Source organism: Symphalangus syndactylus, chromosome 9 (genome assembly GCF_028878055.3).
Source record: "Symphalangus syndactylus isolate Jambi chromosome 9, NHGRI_mSymSyn1-v2.1_pri, whole genome shotgun sequence".
In the NCBI taxonomy this organism is placed as follows: Eukaryota; Metazoa; Chordata; class Mammalia; order Primates; family Hylobatidae; genus Symphalangus; species Symphalangus syndactylus.
The window spans coordinates 46,517,810-46,539,785 of record NC_072431.2 but is presented as its reverse complement, the minus strand read 5'-3'; the positions used below and the strand labels follow the sequence as shown (position 1 = coordinate 46,539,785).

General features: G+C 35.1%; 1 long non-coding RNA gene across 2 annotated transcripts in view; it reads right to left on the bottom strand.

The window, feature by feature from the left end:
- LOC129489473 (uncharacterized) overlaps positions 1-21,976 on the bottom strand; it is a 202,663-nt gene that overhangs the window by 15,695 nt on the left and 164,992 nt on the right. For both annotated transcript variants that reach the window (XR_008659995.2, XR_010113675.1), the window contains exons 3-5: positions 3,200-5,070; positions 919-1,089; positions 544-616 (exon numbers count right to left, since the gene is read on the bottom strand). This is a non-coding gene — a long non-coding RNA (uncharacterized lncRNA). The remainder of the gene's footprint in view (positions 1-543; positions 617-918; positions 1,090-3,199; positions 5,071-21,976) is intronic.

Sequence of the window (21,976 nt, the reverse complement as noted above, 5' to 3'; positions counted from 1 at the left end):
TAACTTACAATACTATTTCATCAGTTATACTGTAATCTGCAAGGTACTGGTTATATGTGTACGTATATATGATGGTATGCTATGCTGGCTGTTACAAATGACTAAGAAAGAAAATTTCTAACATATTTAAGTTAACGAAAGGTTATGTTAAGATTGTCCAAGTAGTTATGGGCACAGAAATACTCTATGCTGGGTGCAGAGACAATGGTCTTACGGCCAATAATAGAGTTACAGTTTTATTTTTTGGTTGATAAAATCTTTTATTCTCTCAGAGAATGGAGTGTAAATGGTAGAAAAAAGGTGCCTGGTGCACACATACTTACATGTCCTGTGTAAAGCAATTACCTGTGCTTTTGTTCACAAGGGAAGATAAGGATAGCTAAAACCAATTTAATTTTGAGTGATCTATTGGGAAGCTTAGTTATCCACCAATATCCCAGATCTAGAAATTGTAATAGTTATATCCTAACTGATCCCTTCACATAGAGAAAGCTTTATCTAAAGTGTCTTACATTTTGGGTGCATAATGCTGAAGAAACTCACCAATTTACTTAGGATTTGGCATTCTGGAAAACATATCTGGGAAAACTGCTGTGCTTTAAAAGATGAGGTTGTTCTGAAAACAAAGGAATTAGCTATGCATTAATATGTTCTGTGATTGTACCATGCACAGCACAGTTGCATTACAAAATGAAATGACAAAAGGATACTTATCCTTTCTTTAGATATCTCATGTCAGGAGAGAAGAATGGAGTCTAACAGCTTTTTATTTATTTACAGGAAATATGTGCAGTAAAACAAAAATTATACAAAATGAAATATTAAAGCAGGTTTAATAATCATTTATTGATTTAATTATTTGTGAACTCTAAAGGGAGGGAGAAATGGGGAGATACTGACAGGCTTGTGTTTTCTTACCTTCAGTCAACTGAAATTCATAGTATTCTGGCTGCAAAAATTTTCTCCTATTATTTTATGAATTAATCCAGGTTAAATATTCCTTTTCAGAGCACGTCGCGTTTCTGTTTTTTTTTTTTTTTTTTGAGACAGTCCAGGGGTTCTCATTCTCTGAACTTTTCTTTCTAGGATCTAAAAACACATAAAGGCTAATTGCAATAATGTGTTCATGGCTTACCATATTTTTGCTTATTTATTCAGTCTGCAATGTTTATTTTGGAGCTGTATCCAAAATAGTATAACAAATTAATGTATTTTTTTGTTTTTCACAGAACCATCTCCACAGATAATTGCCATTAAATTAATGATATAGGTTACTCCTCCCATTGATGCCCCGTGCCATGGCTTGGCATGATTTCATTTCCCCTTTTCAGATTATGAGACTCAGACAGAATGTACAAAATTCACAGCAAGGTTTGGAGACACCTTGTTGAAAGCAAAACAAAGAGCTGAAAATAGCAAAGCCCACATCCCACTTTTACTTCACTTGTTTTTTTCCTTATAGCACAGATTATTTTCCAGAAATGGCTTCTTACCAGATGATTCTCTGGAAAACATCTTTTTAAAGTTCACTTTCTCTCTTTTGAGCTGGTTCTAATTTAGGATGATTGGAAATGTTAATTATTACCACTGCTCCATTAGGTACCTCAGCAAGCACCTTCTGAGAGCCAAAAGGAATGTGTTTGTAAAGTGGGGTTTGTGTAAAAAACAGTTCACCTTAAGGTACTACCATCCCTATTAATCTTGCAACAATAAGTAATTAAAATTTAGAAATTCATATATGATATCTAAAAAGTAATTTAAATAACACGTGTAATTAAGAGAATGTCAACCTAGCTTAAAAAGCCACAGTATCTGAAAAAACCACCGTATGTTTGTATAGAGCTCATATATTACTTTCAGCAAATAGTTATGTCATCCTCACTATGCATGAAGCATTGTATTAAAGCCCAAGAATTTCAAGAAGAGTAATATGTGGTCCCTAAGTTTAGGTAGCCAGAGTCTGATGGAGAGACATTTACAAGTGAATAATTTAAGTAATACATAAGAACTATGTAATAGAATCATGTCCATGATTCTTGGGAGATGCAGAGGTGGACTTCCTTTTCCCTGATTGGGAAAAGGGTTCAGGAGACAACTTGGATGAAGAAGTGATACTTGGAATGAATCTTAAAGATTGATTAAGTGCTTGCTAAATGGGCAAGAGGAAGAAAAGCATTCCAGGCAGAAGGACCAGCAAAAAAAGAACATGGCTCATTCAGTGGATAGTGGGACATTAAGATGTCAATGGTAGTAGGTAAGGGTGTTTACAGGAGATAGGTACAGGTCAGATCCTGAAAGGACTAGGTTGTTTTTTGTTGTTGTTTTGTTTTGTTTTTTCCTATATTGTAGAATTTTGTCTTTGTGGCTCATCTAAAATAGAAGATTATAAAAATTAACTTTTTTCATGGTCCAAATGTTTATGTTTCCCCCAAGTTCATAAGTTGAAATTCTTACTCCTGGTGTCATTGCATTAGGAGGTGGAGCCTTGGGCAAGTAATTAGGTCATGAGAGCAAAGCCCTCCAATGGAATTCAAACCCTTACAAAAGAAGACAAAAAGAAACTCTTTACCTCTTCTGCCCTCTAAGGACTCAGTGGGAAAACTGTGAGGAAGCCAGCCCTCACCAGATACCAAATCTATCAGCACCTTGATCTTGAACTTTCCAGCCTCTAGAATTGTGAGAAATAAACTTTGTTGTTTATAGGCTGTCTGCTTATGGTATTTTATTATAGCAGCCCACATGGACTAAGACAATTTCTTTTTCAGAGTGAATACTCTAGTGAGCACTGTGGAGGTTATACAAGGATAGAATGAAACTTTGAGGAGGTCCAATCCGAAAGCTATTATAATAATCCAAGTAAGAGATGAGGTGGGCACGAACTAAAGAAGCAACAATGAAAATAGGAAAGCGGCTGAATTCTAGAGATATATAGGAGTCAGAATTGACAATACTTGATGTCTGAATGGCTATGAAAATTAAAGGAAAAGGAATTAAAAAGGCTTTTTATATTTGAAGGTTGGGCAACTGGATGAATGTTGGTTGGTTCCCAACACCTAAATAGTGTATAGGAAGAAAATATGATTAAGACGTGAGGTGGTTGCCAGAGTTTATATTTTACTTTGTGTATAATTCTTATTGTAGGAGGAAACTGAGGCTCACACTTGAGAATTCAGAATGGATCCTAGGACTGTAAACTTACGGTTTATTTTCCAGTCTGTTTCCTTTATCCTAGATTCTCCTGTACTATTTGCTGGTATTGCTGAGCATATTTCTAAATCTGTCTTTGTTCAAGGCTGCAGGTCCTTTCTTCCCCGGTAACCTCCAGTGATTTACTGCATGTTCAAATGTTTTTTGTTGAAATTGCAAAAATGTTGGATTATAGTCACGTATATCACTGAAAAAAATGGAAAATTGGAATCCAGAAGGTGATTTGACAGAATTATTAGAAAATTGGTGAATGTAGCAGTAATTCATTACAGAGACCCTCTACAGACTGCTAGTATGTATTATAGCATATTGGACAAAGTACTAACTAGATTTTAAACTGCAGACTAGAAGATTCAGTCAGTGATTGATGAAACTATTGAAACAATAGATAGTCTAATCACTGTGTTCTATTGATTTGGATGATATTTTTCATAGTCCTTCCTTTCCCCTGGAATGGGAAATAAATTAACACGGTTGCCTTATGTCCCCCTGAGCAGGTGCAGTAAATTTTATAAATTTACAATTGTGTTGTCATCTCCAAATCTCACAGCCAGGGTCAGATTATCTTTGTGATGCAATTGTGATCCTGCAAGCATACTATGCAATACACAATTAATAACAGGGCCTAGATGGAGATGGCTGAATTAAGTATCCCATGGTTTCCTAGGCTAGAGAGACTAAGCAACTATAGAATGATCAAATGCTTTTCCAACTTTGCTTACTGCATAAATTCCATCTGAATTTCTCAGGCAATTTCTCATCTCAATGGGATCAGATGTTACATGTGCTTGGGGACATAGTTATATTATGTCACTTTAGGCAAAATTAGAAATAAGCCAAGCTTATCTTGGCATCCAGTTTGCACCTTTCCCTGCCTTTTTCCCAAGCTACTCTGCCTGGTCTCCTACTCCAACCTCTCCAGACACTCATTATTGTACTTTGTTCTTACTTCCTCCATCCTCAGTCTATTAAAAGGTTTTTTTTTGGTCAGGCGCAGTGGCTCACGTCTGTAATCTCAGCACTTTGGGAGGCCAAGGTGGGCCGATCACAAGGTCAGGAATTGGAGACCAGCCTGGCCAATATGGTGAAACCCTGCCTCTACTAAAAATACAAAATTTCGCCAGGCGTAGTGGCGGGTGCCTGTAGTCCCAGCTACTTAGGAGGCTGAGGCAGGAGAGTTGCTTCAACTGGGGAGGTGGAGGTTGCAGTTAGCTGAGATAGCGCCACTGTACTCCAGCCTGGGTGACAGAGAGTCTGTCTCAAAAAACAAAAAACAAAAAACAAAAAAAAACCATCTTTTTTTCAAGAAGGCACTAGATACACTCCTTCGTGCTAGGGCTTATATTTCTGATAAGACTTAAAGCATTACTCCTCTTTGTTAGATCAGTTTTTCCTTCAGCCGTAGGAACTAGAAGTTCACACGTTTAGGACTACAAGGTGCCAACAAACAAGTGGGTGATGGGGACACCACTCTAATTCTCTCCCCTGGTCGGACTACCACCACCAAGCTCCTATTAACCATCAGCATTGTAAGACTGATAGTCTCCTTGCCTCTCTACTTTTGCACCTAGGAAAAGTAAAGTATGCTAAAAGTGATTCGGATGTCCAAAGTGGCTCCCTCACTCTCTCCTCCCTACCAGACACCAGCGGCCTGTGGGGATATTCCAGGAGACTTTCTACTGCTCTATCAGCTCTCTCCACTGTATTTTGCTTGCTTGTTTTTTGTTGTTTATTTTTCCAGTAGGCCTCATGATTCAAAATGATGTCCTTCTTTCTTCTTTAAATGTTCTGATACATTCTGTCACTTGGAATGCTTCTTTCATTCAAATGGGTTTCTTCTCTTCTCCATGTACTTCAGGATTTCTGCATTAAAAACAAATAAACAAACCTGTTAAAAAGCTTTTAATGTGGCTTAATGTTCACTCCTACAGGGCAGCATGCAACTGACAAGAAGAACAACAAAAAAGGGTAAGTTCTAAGGAAGAGCCCCTTTGAAGCCTCAGAAAGCGTGGTTTCAGTGTTCCACTTATAAAATCACAGAGCTGTCTTTTTTCCTGGTTCAGAAAAAAACAAAACTCAAATTGAAAGCTATATGTAGAAAAGGCAAAATTTTTATTGTTATTTCATTAAAACTAAGGTTAGAAAACTGAAAAAAAGAGAAACATTGTAAATAGCATTTTTAAAGGAAGTAATAAAAACCTTCATAAATAAAATTATTTATATATTTTCCTTTTTCCTACATTTAAGAAATATATTAATCTAGTTTTACTGATTGATTAAATTTAGGACATATGCCCAAAATAATCTAAAATTTTTATGAAGACATCATTAGAGGCACTTGAATATTCTTAAATATATAGCATTTAACCAAATATAATATAAGCAATCATTAAACAGATGAACACTTTTATTCATTTCTTTGTTTCTACAGATGTTTTTCTACCAAATCATATAACATGGATGTCATAAAATACAGAAATATGTATTTACTTACAATATATTCACTGTTGAGCTGAGATTGCATCACTGTACTCTAGCCTGGGTGACAGAGTGAGATTCTGTCTCAGAAAATATATATATATATGTATCTATATATATTCACTGTCACAGACAAAGGTTTTATTCTTCTCTAGGTATTCCTCCTTAGAGCCACTTTTTTCCTCAAAAATTCAAATATTCAGGAAAGACAATGCCAATGGTGGCGAGGAGGAACAGGACTAGTTTAAACCAAACATAAAATGTCCTCATCTGCCCTCTTAGCTGAAGTTAGTTAGGTTTTAGTGGTTATTTTCATCTTAGAAATGTATACTCAGAAGACCTAACATAATTTGTCTAGGTAGAAAATTTTCAAACATGTTTATGCCAAATTATTTTTCCCCTATGATTTTCAATCCCAAATTGTCATGTAAATTATAAAAATATGACTCCTGAGAATTTAGCAAAACCTAATTTCTCTTCAGGAATCATTAGCAGAAAACATGGTGTGGACTTCATCAAGGAAAGACTTCATTTGTCAAATAGCTCGAAGTCTTCCCCAACTTCCACCCCTCTTACAATATCTTAGTATAAAAATCTTCAGGAGCTGAAAGAGGAAGAAATCCAAAACAAGTAGATGCCCATAGATGACAAACAGAAACAGAATCACCTTCTTCCATAAAGAGTTATTACCTTTGTGCCATGAGGGCTGATGGTGAATAAAGCATAACCTTTGCATTTGTCACATGCTACAGCCATCTTATGAAACATAATTTTCTGCCTGTTGGTCAAGAAATCGATGGAGTATTTAAAAGACTTTGACTGGAAATAACTTACTTAATGAAGGGACTATTTACGGAATTGGTGGCAGATTTACAAACACCAACCAGGGATGATGAGACACCTAGGGATTAGCAATAGCAGGGAGCCATTTACCTTCCCTGTGCCTAAAGGAGCAAGGGAAGTAAAATTTGGATCTACAGGAGAGGGGCAGTCCTACAGTAGCTGTGGCCATAGAGGGATGTAGCCACTGGCACTGTTGGTACTGGGCACAGAGCTGGGGGAGATAGAGGCCAACTAGTGCAATACCATACTTTCTGTTCTCCTTTTCTCTGATCCCCTATCAGTGTCTCTTATTGGTTGACTCCAAAGGGAAGCTTGGAAGCGAAAAAGCAAAGGAGATGCAGTCCACAGGGGTCAGCCTCCCAAATTACAAGCAGGGCACAGAAGGACAAACCTTGGATTATGGGGTTTTGGGGTTAAAAGAGAGTAACAGAATAACTGGTATGTTTGCACTGCTGTCATTCTCATTGGGAGTAACTTGACATGAACTTCAAGGTTGAAGATAATATGTTTGATGCAGAGAGAACTGAGAAGTGGGAAAAATAATTGTAAGCCTTGTGCCTTTTTTCCTATTAGAACAAAATACAGATTTTTAAATTTCTATTAGTGTTAAAATTCATTTTCTAAGCATTAAAATGGTTAAAAAGAAAAACATGTTGATTGTAAAAAAATTAAGCAAGGCAATTTATAAAGTCCCGTTTCACCTATGCTTTTCATTCCTTTATTTCTTCATAAATTCATTCATGGTGTTATTCCTTCAAAAGATTTTAGCTAATAATAATAACTGACATCTATAAATATGTGCCAAATAGACCTCAAAGTGTTTTATTTGTATTTAATCATCAGAATATTTAAAAAGTGCTACTATTATCCCAGTTTGGCTAAAATAAAGTTAAGTAAACTGCTGAAGGCCATAGAATTGTTAATAGAAGTGGAATTGAAACACAGCCGGCCGGGCGCGGTGGCTCACGCTTGTAATCCCAGCACTTTGGGAGGCCGAGGCGAGCGGATCACGAGGTCAGGAGATCGAGACCACGGTGAAACCCCGTCTCTACTAAAAAAAAAATACAAAAAATTAGCCGGGCGCGGTGGCGGGTGCCTGTAGTCCCAGCTACTCGGAGGCTGAGGCAGGAGAATGGCGTGAACCCGGGAGGCGGAGCTTGCAGTGAGCCGAGATTGCGCCACTGCACTCCAGCCCGGGCGACAGAGCGAGACTCTGTCTCAAAAAAAAAAAAAAAAAAAAGAAACACAGCCAGGTTGATTCTAAAGTTTTTGCTCTTAACCACTCTGCTGTGTTGTGATGAACAGATATTTACTGAGCACCCACTATGTGGCAGGGACTTTTCTAGGCATTGAGCATACAGGGATAAAAACAATAAACTATGTTCCTGCTTCATGGAATATATCTTTCGGTGGTAGGTATAAGCAATAACCAAAGGCATTAATGCACTTATAATTTCAGGTTGAAATAAATGTTATAAATAAAAATAAAGTAAGGTAAAGCATTAGAGGGGATATGGGGCTATGTTTTAGGATGAATAGGGCAGTCTCTAGCGATGATATTTGAATGATCTCACATCATTCATCAGAAACAAATGGTTTAAGAAAGGTACTTATGAAAAATGTGAATAAAAAATTTTCCAGACAAAAAGAAGAGTAAATGCAGCAAGCCATAAGCTGCTGAAAGATAAGTAAAGCCAGTAAAGGTGTGAAAGGACACTAAATTGTTAATAAATACTGATACAGTATTTATACCAGGTTCTGTTCTGGGGATTTTACTAATATTAACATTCAGCTTATTACAATAATATGAAGATATCCTGTCATATTCCCTAATTTATACACAACATAACTGACACTCACTGCCACGTAACTAGTAAGGTAAGGATCTAGATTTCAAACCAAGGCAATATGTCTGGTTGATAGTGTCTCAACTATTCTGACACTGTTCTTCCTGGATTGATTCTCTAATTCACTACTGTTTTCTCTTCAATCATCTGTATCTTTGTCCAATTTAAAATTTTTATAAATGTTTCCTCAGAGTTGTTTTATTACTCTTCATTTTAAAAATTATATATATTTTACATTTCTTTTTGTTCTTTGTTTTTTTAATAGCATCCTTTGTTTTAATTTGTGGATCGATATATTGTCGATTTTGAAGATTTGTTTTGTTTTTGCTGTCCACATTGTCTTTGCTTATTTTTATTTTGTTTTTTTTAGTAATCCTTGGAATTTCTTACATGGATTATTTTCCCAAAAGTCAAGTGAACCTTGGCTGTTTATTTGAAGAGGAAGACAACAAAAATTTGATTGGAAGCTCTGGATGAGTACCAGATTCACACCAGATTTTGAGGTGGTGAGCCAGTTTCTTCCTTGTGAGACATGCAAATAACAATACATTTTTACTCTGGGTACATTTAATTTTTGTAGAGATGAATAGTTCAATCTCCTTCGTGTTAGTGGTAAGGATAGGTTTTATATTTAGCTACTGGCATTCCTGAAACAGAATAAGATGCCATGGTCTTACAGTTCAGTGTGTAAACTTTCACAGCTTTTGCAAGTTTTCAGGCCAGTGTTAGCCCCCAATCACTGTGAATGTTCCCAAGTACAGAGCTTCTTCGATTTTACTTTTCTGGTTTTATAGTGAGACAAAGGCATTCTGGGAAGTATAGCCAATTGAAATTGAGGCTTTAACAAATATTTAACAAATATTTATTGAGCACCTACTCTGTCATACACTTTTCTAGATGCTGGAAATACAGCAAGGAAAAATAAGTACACCATTACCTGAAGTCTTCTATTGCTTGTATAGTTCGCTTTTTTAAACAGCTTGATTGACATTCTATTAACCATCCTGGCAATTGTGTGTGGTATGAGGTAGTGATCTAACATCTTGTATAAAAACTAAATATTTAAATTTTATGTGTTGAAGGTATTTGTTTTGTTTTGCTCTTTTTGATTTTGATGCATACATTTAATTTCAGAATATGGTTTATTTTTCTTGAATCACCAGAGAAATATCCATTTTACTCATTTTAACACCATCTCTTTCTTAAGTTAATTCTGTTTCTTTGGAGTTTTTCAGTTTGTTGATATTGATTTGTCTCTTTTATTGATGTGGCAACATTTTCTCAAAATACAGAAGATTGCTTTTATTTTTACATCTTGTGGAGAAGGAGGCAAATTACCTTTTGAAAGATGGAGTGTATTTCTTAAGCAGTAACAAGTCATGCTCTTTATGTGACATCTTTTTTTATTATAGTAAAGTTTTCAGGTGATATTTGAGAGAGAGTCTGGATATGAGGTTGCATATAGTGAATGAATTATCACAAACACTGCTTTATCAGTCCCTAGCAACCATGGTCACTCTAAGAGTGTCCTGTCAGAACTATGACTTTAGAGAGCAGTGTTGAGTGATTTAGCCTTGGTTCCTGTTCTTAAGTTGGCTGCTCTGAGCGTAGGGACCTACATTTAATTAATTTTATTTGGACGACGTCTCATGTTTTTCATCCTTCATTTCTTCTGTTCCTGGTTCTCTTCAGAGTTCTTTTAGGAGATAAATGTGTTTTGTTGTTTTCTTGCCGTTAATGTTTCCTTTCTTTCTTTTGTCTTTCTCTGTATTTAAATGCTTTCTGCCTTCTGGTTTCTATTTGGAGTAGTATGTTCTTCTGTTTTTTAAGTAGATTTTGCTCCCAGTCTACAGTCATCTGCTTTATGCCATCTAGAATATCCTCACTCTCTTAGTTTGCTGGTGATTATTGTGTATTTCTCATGACTTTGCATTAAAAATATATTTATTGTGTAATTTCCTCTGGATTTAAAGAGGGGAAGATAGATTTCTGGAACTTTTTTTTCTTTCTGATATATCCTTTCTCCCTCTTCCTTTACCATCAATGACTTACTCTACCTGCCATTTATCTTCACCTATGATTTAGAAGGTATGTAAGATGTTTTAATTTTAGTATTGTTTGTCTTTTTACCTGTGTTTGTTAATATACTTTGAGATTTGATACCCAGATTCTTGTGATCAAATCATAACTATAATTTATTTCTCCTCTTAAAATATAATAGTTTATTTTTGCTTTTCATTTTTAACCATATTTGCAAGTTTACTTTAAAAAGAAATCTGAGAAATCGTGCTCTGATAATGTGAGAGTTGTAATTCATAGCAAAGAAGGATAGCTCTCCATCTCTATATAGAGTGATTTGTTTTTCTTAACTGGGTTTATCTTTGCAGTTAGTAGAAATACCTTATGTTAATCAGTTCTAAATTTCAATGGATATCCTTTCCTTTCTTCTACCTTCTGGGATTTTTAGGGAAAGTTAGGAGAGGTTTCATCATGGATGCTCACCAAACAGTACTTCCTTATTCATCCAAATACCGAGTGCCTTTATAATGTAGATTTTTAATAGCTAAGCATTAGATTAATATTATTCCTCACCTTATACTCTTTTATTGTCTCAATACCTTGTTAAAGTCTCCTCTAGTATAGCTTGAGAAGTAAAGCTGAAAGACTTTATGCTCGTATTATTTCTTCAATGTTATTGATCTCATCTGTTGTTTTAAAAATAGTTTAAGGGAAATATTTATTTCCCTGGAAGAAAAAGTGGCTCTTACAGTGCAACTAGATGATATTAAATGCCTCCAATACATGTAGTGGCCAGTTGCTGGCAGAAACAGAAGCACAATGTTTAAAAAATGGTGCATTGTATTCTTATTGATACATCTTCAAATTCTATTCATACTGAGGCAGCTTGATGAAGACAATAAAATCTCTAAGGAATAGTTTGTTTACCTCTTGCCCAGAACATTATAGCTAGCACATTACAGTTCTGCTATTGTATTATGTTAGATACATAGATTAAATGATCTAAATGATAAAACTCAAGCATTTAAAGTGAAAGTACAAGAAGATAAGTTGTAGATGAAATATAATCAAGTTGAAAATAAGTATATTTTATATGAGCTTTTATATTAATTAAAGGTTCTTGTAAGAATTTGTTTAAAAAGAACAAATGTTAATATAGTAATATTAATATATATTACCTTGCTATTATTACTTATGTAAGTATGGAAATTTAATTTTCTCAAAAACATGTAGTTTGATACAGGTTCCTTTCTTCAATTCATAGTCTTTCTCTGAGACTTCCCTAGAAAGAAATCATGTCTAATAGTGACCATACAGTAACACCATCAACACACAACTCATTATTTATGAAAACTTCACTTCTCAGTAAATTATCTGAAATGTTTGATAGCTAATTTCTGCCAAACATTGTACATTTTCCCCTCATCAAATAAAACTATTTCCAAAGTACACAATAATCTTTTTATAGGGTAGCAATTTGAATGGAAGTTAGTTTTTTTATACTTTTATTTTTACAACATGGTTAAGAGTAATTTTCTCTAAGAGGCATAAAGGCAGATTTCCTCAAGCAAAATCAAGCTAGTTAGTTACTGCTACATGGCTACTACAAAGGCAGAAGAGTTCTGGGTGGTATAAAGGGAACTTCTGGACAAATACATTCTTTTAAGCCTCTTTAGTATCCAGTAACATTATTTCTAAATACAAAAAAGTCAATCTGATCCACAAAAAGACTGTGGCATGCAGATGTATGCAATCGATTCAAGAAAATTATGAAGTTTCTTAATGCTGTAGAATGAAATATAGAAAAGCTTGAATGGGCTTTACAAATTATACCATTGAAATGAAAGGTGATAATAATGTCTGTCAACCAAATTCAGTGTTCTCTTTGTGTCACTAAAATCATATGTGCAAAATAAAGCCTCAACCAAACAGTAATGTTTGGGATTCCTTAGAATGGTTTCTACAACATTTATAAATGTTCTAAGGAAGTCAGTTTAGTTAGTAGCTGGAATGCAATATTATTTCAAAGCCCACACTGATCTTTATCTTAAAACCAAATGTCACTCAGAATCTAACATAGAGAAAAGTTTTTTTCAAATTAAATCGTGTTTTAAGATGTAGTGTAATGTTTAACAACTCAAGGCAGGAATTGAGTCAATGTTTATAGACTCAAATTTATATTCTTCACTGATTCTATTTGGAAATATGTTCTTAAATATGGATATTGCCACAGTAAATGCATTTCCAATAAACTGGTTTTATTACATTTCACATACAAATTCTTCATCACTAGGCATGCTACTGACTTTTCATGTTGCTTACATACAGAAAGAGGACAAACATATTAGAGTAAAATGACTGTTTGATCTTCATGACAATTATATTTCTCCTTGTAAGTTCATAAATGAGTATTTTGACATGTCATTATCAATGTATCTAACAGAGCCTGGATACATATAGTAGGTGAAATATATATATATATTTCATGTGTGTGTGTATATATTGTATATAAAAATATACAACTGTGTATATGTGTGTATATGCATAGTGTATGAAATATATATTTCACATACATGTATATGAAAAATACACACACACATATATACATGTACACACATATATATATATAAATATATGTGAAATACATAAAATATATGTACATATATTTGAAATATATATTTTATATTTACCATAAAATATGCTATATATACTATATATACACACATATTATACACATATATATTTCTTTTGTTTTTGCTTTCATTTGTTTATTTCTGCATAGAATCCTATAATTCGATATACTGCATCATCTAAAAATCCCAATTACCCTATGTTTAGGCACATTGACATGACTCATTTTCTGAGTTATTAAAGTAAAGAGACTGATTTTAGGCACTACTGAGTTCACCAAGTTAAAGGCCATCTTGGAAAGATCTCTCTTGGTGGCCAGTTATCTTTTTCTAGGTGACACTACTGATTTTTTATGATGATAAGTATACCTTGACATAACACATAGAGTAGGTATGGTTTAAAGGTTTTATATGGATATTCCTTAATAAGTAGTTTGTTACTTGGAGGTAAATGGTAATTTATAGCAATATATTTAACTGCATAACTGAGACTTTTTTAAAAAGTAGAATATCCTTCCTACTTCCTAAAAATCTTGAGATTGAGAGACCCTTAAGCTGAAAAATCGAATAAAGCTTTTGTCCAACATAGATAAAACATAGACATAATTTACCATCACCCTCACCTGCTTCGATTCTGAAATGACACAAAATGGACAAACACAATGGTTTCCAGAAAGTGACCATCAGACAATGAAGAATGATAATTTCTAAGTGAAGAGAAACACATGAGATGAGCCCAGTTATATAGCTTATTCTCTTGAGCTACCAGAGTAGGGCACAGGGAGAGGACGCACAGGCAAATCCCAGTAAACTCTGACTTGAGCACATGAAGAGTTCATAAAGAGCATACAGGAGAGTAGAGAGCTGTGGTTAGAAAGAATTTCAGGGAACTATAGAAAGTCCCTTCAAGCATTCAGCTAATCATTGAGTGAGTGCATATGAAGAAACTATGCAAGCCTGGGGGATGAACTACCCAAAAGGATGTGAGGGAATGACAGGGCAACACACAGGGTTTAGAAGATTGCCTGTACCCACCAGCAGACTAGAAGATCTCATGATTCACAGTACATAGCATAGAGTACTCATAAAAATTTTGTCTCAATACATGTAATTTCCTCTAGACTGGGCATGACTCTGCTTATGACTAATAAACCATAAAAACCCAAGTGTTTAAAGCCCTTCTAACAAACAACTTTTTCCTAGAAAAAAAATCTGTAATAAAGAAACATAAACATATTCAAAATATAACAAGATTAACAATTTCTGACATCCAATCAAAAATCATTAAACATGAAAAGAAGCCAGAAAATGCAAACCCAAATGAGGAGAAAAACTGACCCACAACTGTCAGAAATGTTAGAATTAGCAAACGATGACATTAAAATATTATAACTTCATTTCATTTTTTCCAAAATTTAAGGAAAGATATGAAGGATATATATTTTAAAATCCCAACTCAAACTTCTAGAAATGAAAACAACAACATATGGAGTGGAAAATAACTGCACTGATAATGGAGTTGATATGGCAGAAGAAAAGGGAAGTGAAATTTAAAGCATAGCAATAGAAATGATCCAAACCACGAGCAAAGAGAATAAAAATAAATAAACAAAAACGAGCACAGTGTCAATGAACTGTTGGACAACTTTTAGCAGCCAAAACATATGTATACTTGGAGTCCTCCAAGGGGCAGAAGCAAATAAGAGAGAAAGGAGGATTAGGAAACAAAATATTTGAAGAAGCAATACCAAAATTTATCTAAATTTGATCATAGCTATAAACCCATAGAGCTAAAAATCCCAATGAACCCCAAACACAAGAAATAGGATGGGAACTGCACAAAGGTAAATTATAATAAAATTGCTCACATCCAGCAATAAAGATAGACTCTTGAAAGTAGTTATAGGTATATTATGTGCAGGGGAACAAAGATAAGGATGACAGATTTCTTGCTGAAAACACTGCAACTGCATATGTACACAAATTCTTGTACATAAATATTCCTAGGAGCTTTATTTGTAATATTCCAAAACCGGAAACAAACCAAGTTCATCAGAAGGTGAATATATACCAAACTGTGATATATTCATGGGATATCCATGCAATGGAATACTACTTAGCAATGAAAAGGAATGAACTATTGACACATGCTATAAGATGGATGAATCACAAAATAATTATGCTGAGCGAAGAGGCCTGACCGAAAAGAAGTAGAGATGACCCTTGAATAACACAGGGGTTAAGGGCAACAACCCCCTGTGCAGTAAAAAAATCTATGTATAATTTTTGATTTCCCCAAAACTTAACTACTAATAGCCCACTATTTACTGGAAGCCTTACTAATAACATAAACAGTCAATTAACACATATTTTACCTGTTATATGTAATATATCACCATAAAGATCTTCATCCTCATTGTCTTCATGTTGGGTAGGCCAAGGAGGAAGAGAAAGAGAAGTTGTTTTTTTTGTCCTGGGGTGGCAGAGGCAGAAAAGGTAGAGGAAGCAAAGAGAAGGCAGGAGAGGCAGACAGGAATATTCAGTGTAAATTTTGTTTTAAAAAGATCCATGTACGAGTGGACCTGTGAAGTGCAAGCTCATATTATCCAAGGGTCAACTGTACATATTTTGTGTTTTTCATTAACATAATTTCTAGAAAATAAAAATTTACGAATAGTGACAGAATGTTGTTTAGTGGTTGCCTGGGGATAGAGTAAACAGTGACCAGAGGGACATCTTTAAAGGATCCCAAGGAAACTCTTTAATGTGATGAATGTTTCATTATCTGGAGTGTACTAATGGTTTCACAGGCATATGCATTTGTAAAAATATATCAAACTGTATAGTTAAATATGTGTAGTTCAACACATGTCAATTACAATACAATAAAACTATGGGGGTTAGTGATTAAACTTAATGTTAGGAAAAAAGTTACCGCAATACATTTGCACATATATATATATATATATATTCATGCACATATACACAAACACACACACACATACACAGATATACATACCACCAAAAAAGTCAATATAATTTAATCCAATTATTGGTAAATCTAATTATTGTATTAAGAAAACTGTAAATTAAAAAATTAAAGATGTAAGAATCTAGATCTTAGAAACTACCTAATTTGAATTCCTCAATTCTTGAGTCATAGTCTTAGAATTTAAGAAAGCTGGAAGAAGCTGTGTGAAATAGCCTACCCATATTTATTATGTTGCAAATAGGGAACCCAATTCCATAGAAGCATGCTGACTTGTGAGAAAATATCTCCTGATTAGTCTAGAGCTGTTTTCATTTTTATCATATTATCTCAATTAATTTATATATGCTATTCTTGTATATTTTCAATTGTCTTTCTCAGAATGCAAAGTTAAATTGCCATTGACTTTACCTCAATTAATAGTCATTGTTAAATTGCTATCATTTGTCAGCTGATGAAAAATTTAAATGCCTCATTTAGGAGCACATCATTATTTCAGCAAATTTGTGAAATTGTATACCTATTTTCATACAGTTTTTGAGCTTTATATTCCTAATAAAACGTCTTGTTGGAGTTCTTCTGTCTTAGAAGGTTTGAACAGCCACAATTCTTATTTTAGCTATTCTTATCTGGTCCTACTGCTTGATCTCTTGACTGTTCAAAAATCTTAATTCTATGATTTTGTTTGCACTTTAATTTATACCTGCAAGGCTGATTTTGCCAAAGTCTTAATCATTCCAATCTGTTGCTCAAAACCTGGTCAGGATCCACTGTTTCTTTTTTAAAATGTTATGTTTTCACATAATGGTAAAGAACTTCCATATCCAAACTCAAATTACCTTTATGGCCTTCTTTATTCCTATGCTTCTGCATGTATTAATTTGGACTGCTTGTATTTTCTTTCTTTTTTTTTTTGAGACGGAGTTTTGCTCTGTCACCCAGGCTGGAGTGCAGTGGCGCAATCTCGGCTCACTGCAAGCTCTGCCTCCCGGGTTCACGCCATTCTCCTGCCTCAGCCTCTCCGAGTAGCTGGGACTACAGGCGCCCGCCACCACGCCCGGCTAATTTTTTGTATTTTCAGTAGAGACGGGGTTTCACCGTGGTCTGGATCTCCTGACCTCGTGATCCGCCCGCCTCGGCCTCCCAAAGTGCTGGGATTACAAGTGCTTGTATTTTCTTAAAAGAAAATGTCAGATATTTATTTCATGTGCCTAAAATATTTCTCATTTTGATATATAGTTGTTGAGATCACACTAGTCTTGACATTCCAGACTAAATACCACCATCCACCATCTCAAACAAGCATCGCCTGTTCATACAAACCACAAGTAATATCTCCGTTCCTTGTATTTAATTCTGCTGCCTTGCCTTAGAATATGCATTTGATTTTGACTAAAATATCTACATCTGCCAGCATATAAATAGAAATAAAAATTTAAATACAACTTCCTGTATGTTCAGATAAGGATAGCAAATAATAAATGTGATTGTAACACAGGAAGTAAACCTAAAAGGATGTAGTCTTCATTAATCTTGTAGTCTTGATGCATAAATTGTTCTCTGCCCTCCAAAATGCAGAATATTTTGTGTAATTCCTTGTATTTCTCTCCTTTCTGCTACAGAATATAAAATAGAGAAAAATCCATTTCTGGTGCTAGCAGATAGCAACTGTAGTCCTAAATTGGTGTAAAACCATATGATAATTAACAGAAAAAACAACTAGACATACTACTTTGATGAAGACTCAGTGATAAAGCCAAAGTCTTGAGCAATTGTATACAGATGTTGAAAATTTTCAATTTTTGCTGTCTTTGTACAAATATGAAACATACAAAGCTATCAGTAGTAGTCCACCAAAGATGATTCAGGTATGAAAAGAATGAAAACCTATAAGGTATTCATATCTGAAGGAGGGTGAGATGAGGGAGGGGCAGAAAAAATAATTATTGGGTACTAGGCGTAGTATCTAGGTGATGAAATAATCCATACAACAAACCCCTGTGATCCAAGTTTATCTAAAAACTAACATGCATATGCACCTGTGAACATAAAACAAAAGTTAAAAAAAGCATATTAAGTCATTTTCTAACTGAAGAGACTATAGGGTACCAGGTTGCACTTCATTTTGTCATGAAATAGCTATACTCACATTAACTGTTATTTGTGCTTTGGGGAACATTTTTTTTTCCACTCTGAGTCATGTAACGTCAAAGGCAAAATGAGCAGTAGTGGCCGGTGGTCTAGCTTTGGTTGTAGGTCTCCTCTGCCTTTCATCTACCTACCTCTAAACTTAAGCAAGGTATTGTCCACATGATCTTGGTATTCTCCCATCATTCCACACTGGGATTTTAAGACAAAAACCAGAATGATAAAACTTACTTATTTGCTGGTCTAGGACTTCTATACTCTTTGTGCCTCACATTGAAGGTTGTTGGTAAACTTTTAATTCCTCAAGATAATCACAGCACCTTAAATTTGCCTATTTCTATAAGAGTGGGAGGCATTTTTATGTAAATAATCTCTTTTGATCATTATACAATATTTTGACGTAACTAATGAATTATTATTGTCCTCACTTTGCAAATGTTCTGAGCCAAGCCTTGTGATTAGTGTTGTGGATACGTTATTGAATAAAATTGGCATGGTTTCTTTCCTCATGAAAATTAGAGTTCTATAAGCAAAGTAACAAATTACAAAGACACTTTTGATAAAGCTTTCTCCAGGTGAAGGGATCAGTTAGGATTTAAGTATTACAAACTATGGTAAGTCTCGTGAAGAAAGAAATAGGGCTCCGGAAAGAGAATAATAAGAGGAAACTATTTTGTTTGGGGAGTCATGGAAACACTCCCTGAGGTGGTGACAAGGAAGATAAGATATGAGGTGCAAGAAAGACCCAGCCACATCAAGAGTTAAAGGGAAAAAAGGTCTCCTGATCCTGGGAGTCACTGTAGGAATGTCCGAAAGTTATGCATCTAGTTAGGAAGCAGAGCTAAAATTTAGCAGAAATTTCTGAAAATGATAATTCACATTTGCCTAGCTCTTTTCAAAGTGCTTTCATGTGTATAATTTCATTTAATAATTATGCTATGAGGTGGAAAACTTGGAGAATGATTGATAGGTAGAAAATTTTCCATCCTCCTTTTGACTTAGATTCTATTATTAATTGTGAAGGAAAAAAATCTAAGATTAGGTAAAAGACATTCTGAGTGGCATATGAATTGTTTGTAGGTAAAATATTCAATAAGATATTTCCCATTTGTCAGTGTTGAGAGTGAAAGCATCCCCCAAATATTCAGAACATGTGATTAGATGCTAATCATTTGCCTTCAGTGAGCCTACACTGTGTTTAGAGCTTTAGGTGAAGTATTTTAAGGGAAAAATTGACTTCACAGAGCTATGTTAAGTTTTAAAACATTCTAAAAATCTTTAAACGAGGAATTAGGATATATACATACACATGTATAAATATTTCTAAGTGATGTATGTGTGTGTGCATATATCCATTTGTGTGTGTGTATATATACATTTTTAAATTCTCTAAGCAATATGTACCGCCTATATGCAAATGTGTAGGAATGTATACATAATGCTTACAGTTATTTTAAAGTGTATATATAAAAGACTGACCATAAATATGTTTTAAGTCACATAGTCTGTACCACATTTTTCTCCATCTATTAAAAATGACAATCATATTAACTTGCCTATAATTAATATATCTCAGTAAAGACTATGACTAAAAAAACATTAAAAGACAATACATTATTAAATTTCAAAACCAGCAGGCTGTGAACTTTTCTACAATAATTTATTCATGTAGACAATTTATTAATCACTCATGTAGAATTTCAAAATATTTTTGTAAACTTTTTTTGTGTTCTATGTTCAAATGCAGAAGTATGCATTAAATTGTTCATTTTATTATGTGTATTTTTCAGAAGTTATTTTAAATAACCTTCTTTTCAACATACAGGAGATGTTATAGTCTTTACTCAGCAACTAGAGTGGTTCTTTTAAAACACAATGAACACACGAATAAAATGGGTTTAAAGAATGCCTACACACAGATGTGTAGAAATGCTAAGTATGATTGGTTGATTTCAATTATCAGTATACTGTGTAGTTCCAAAGCTCAAAACACTGCACTGGCAGACCCTCTCACCCAGTCAAAGCCTAAGTGTTCCAGAGGCCCACAGCACCACATAATTTGCTCCCATGACAACTCTTATTTTATCTTCTAACATTTCCTGCTTGTATATTCTACAACAGCCACATTGGCATTCTGACATTCTTGGAACATACCAAAAATGCTCCTGTGTCAGGGTCTTTACACCTGTTCCCTCTGCCTGGAGGATTTTTTCCTCAAATAAACATTTGAGTCACTTCCTCATTTTCTTCAGAACTCCAGTCAAATGTCACCTCATCAGAGATATCTTTCTGCGCTACTGTTTAAAAATTGGACACACATTCTCCTAGTGTTCCCTAGTTCTCTTATTCTGTTTTATTATTCTTCATGGTGCCTATCACCATTCAACAAATAATTGTAGTATTTTTTTTTTACTTCTTCTACTGGAATATAAACTCATAAAGGGAGGGAGTGTGTCCTTTTGTTTTGTGTTAAATCTTCAGGCTGGAAGAAAGTGGGCACTCAATAAATGTTTGTTGGATGGTGGAAAGAGAGTGTTGTACAGAGAAGTAGTGAAAAGTTTTTACTATCACACTAAACTCTTCATAGTAATGGGTTGCCTACCTAGAGGTAAGACTACGTAGCAGTTTTTCTTATACTTCCCCCTTTGAGAAAAATGATGTAATCATTTGGCCAAGATGGAGATCTTTATTTATATAACATTCATCTCCTGTAACAAGGAGAGCAAACACTAATGAATGCAATGAGGAAAGCAGCCTATTTTCAGAGAAGTACACACATTTATTTACTTTTTAACTCTCTAGTAGGGGAAACAATCATAGACTATTTGATAAGCAAAGGACCTTGGATGTTACCTGAAACACCTTCATTAGCAAAAGGGAAAAATGACACATGGAGAGGCAAGAAAGACACAAAGCCAATGAATGGAGGAACCAACGTTACCATCCATTCTTTACTAATTATCAAACCCAGCCACACCACTGTGTCCTCATTCTCATTACAATGCCGAATAAAGTTATGAATCAATCAAAAATTTTTTACAAGTGATAGATAAATAAGGACAAGGGTAAAGCAGTTTGTAGCTAGCAACCAACAGATAAACAATAAATTGCAATAACCGGAATAATTGGAGCCACAAGAAGGAATGGTGACAAATTTGCATATTCAGAAGAGCCAAAAATATTCCTATTAGGGTAGGTATCCGCTGGTCATAATCTTTGATCAAGAGGTACCATGTTTTGTTTTCAGATGGCCCCCAAAACTTTCTTCATATATATATGGAAAGACCTGTTTACTAAAAAGTTTACTGGTTAGGGTGGAGCCAAGATGGCCGAATAGGAACAGCTCCGGTCTCCAGCTCCCAGCCCCAGTGACACAGAAGACGGGTGATTTCTGCATTTCTGCTTGAGGTACCGGTTTCACCTCACTAGGGAGTGCCTAACAGTGGGTTCAGGACAGTCGGTGAAGCGCACTGTGCGCGAGCCGAAGCAGGGCGAGGCATTGCCTCACTCGGGAAGCGCAAGGGGTCAGGGAGTTCCCTTTCCTAGTCAAAGAAAGGGGAAACAGACGGCACCTGGAATATCGGGTCAGTCCCGTCCTAATACTGCGCTTTTCCAACGGGCCTGGAAAACGGCACACTAGGAGATTGTGTCCCGCACCTGGCTCGGAGGGTCCTATGCCCACAGAGTCTTGCTGATTGCTAGCACAGCAGTCTGAGATCACGCTGCAAGGCGGCAACGAGGCCGGGGGAGGGGCGCCCGCCATTGCCCAGGCTTGCTTAGGTAAACAAAGCAGCCAGGAAGCTCGAACTGGGTGG